The sequence below is a fragment of the Miscanthus floridulus genome, unplaced genomic scaffold (assembly GCF_019320115.1).
Source record: "Miscanthus floridulus cultivar M001 unplaced genomic scaffold, ASM1932011v1 fs_518_2_3, whole genome shotgun sequence".
Taxonomy (NCBI): Eukaryota; Viridiplantae; Streptophyta; class Magnoliopsida; order Poales; family Poaceae; genus Miscanthus; species Miscanthus floridulus.
Window position 1 is genome coordinate 70,179 of NW_027096867.1, and position 1,462 is coordinate 71,640.

At 44.9% G+C, this 1,462-nt stretch overlaps 1 pseudogene; it reads left to right on the forward strand.

Annotated features, from left to right (window-relative positions):
• Window positions 1–677, forward strand: LOC136532063 (uncharacterized; annotated as a pseudogene).
• Window positions 678–1,462: the final 785 nt, after the last annotated feature.

Sequence of the window (1,462 nt, forward strand, 5' to 3'; positions counted from 1 at the left end):
ATGTCAGGAAATGGTGAGGACGAGCAGGGGCAACATGCACACTCACCATGCACAAGGGACATCATACATGACTTCGAGCGCCGTATGAGGTTACACGCTGAAGGACTCAAAGAGGACGTTCGTGTTACCAATGAGCGCCTTGGGCAATTAGAGGCAACTCAAATTGGCACCAACCAAAGGCTTGCTGCGATGGAGGTTTCCATTGGAGAAGTGAACACTTCTCTTGCTGCTATTTTGGCCAGACTTGAGAGAATCAAGACAGAGGACGTAACCGTGCACATCAACACCACCGCAATGATGGTAGTGTGGGCAGTGTTTCAGCCAAGAATGATGATGTCTATGCAAGAGACACCGAGCATGATGATGAGGTGGATGCTCAACCCCATCGTCAACTACACCGTAATAGCCGTGGAATGGGTGTTAGGCCGCCACGCCGAGAGGTACGTGACAATGATGATTCTTTAGGTAAAATTAAGTTCACCATGCCATCTTTTGATGGGAAATATGACCCTCATGCATACCTTATATGGGAACTAGCTACTGATCAGAAGTTTGCTTGTCATGATTTCCCTGGAAATAAACGGGTTAGGGCTGCAACTAGTGAGTTTACTGATTTTGCTTCTATTTGGTGGAGTGAGTATTGCCGCACTAATCCAAACAATACTCCTCAGACCTAGGATGCTTTGAAAAGGGTCATGAGAGCAAGATTTGTTCTTTCATATCATGCACGTGATTTGTTACATAGGTTGTAGGAATTTAGGCAAGGGAATAAATCTATAGAGGAATATTATCAGGAATTGCAAACTGGTATGCTTCGTTGTGGTTTGGTAGAAACCGAGGATGTAGCAATGGCTACATTTGTAGGTGGATTGAACCAAGAAATTCAGGACATTTTAGCTTACAAGGAATATAATTCAATTGATTGTTTATTTCATCTTGCTTGTAAGGCTGAACGGGAAGTGCAGGGACGTCGAGCTAGCACGAGGACTAACTTTTCTATAGGTCATGCTAACTCTTGGACACCGAAACCTACTACTGCACCGTCGACACGAGTAGTTGCTCCATCTCCTTCAAACAACAAACAACGCCCTTCTCCATCAAATTCATCAGCGTGCCCGGCTGAACCAACAAATGGAACAACAGCTCCAATAGCCAAGAGTTCTTCTTCCATTGCTTCTACGGGAAGAACAAGAGATATTTAGTGCTTGCAATGCAAGGGTTATGGACATGTGAGACAGGACTGCCCAAGCAAGCGCATTCTGATCGTGCGACATGATGGTGAATATTCCTCTGCTAGTGATTTGGATGACGAAACATATGCTTTGCTTGGCACTGGCCATGCAGGTGGAGATGAGAATCTAGTTGAAGAACACATTGGAGCTAAACATGTAGATCGTTATGAGTGCCTCATTGTGCAACGAGTGTTGAGTGCACAAATGGAGAAGGCTGAACAGAATCAGTG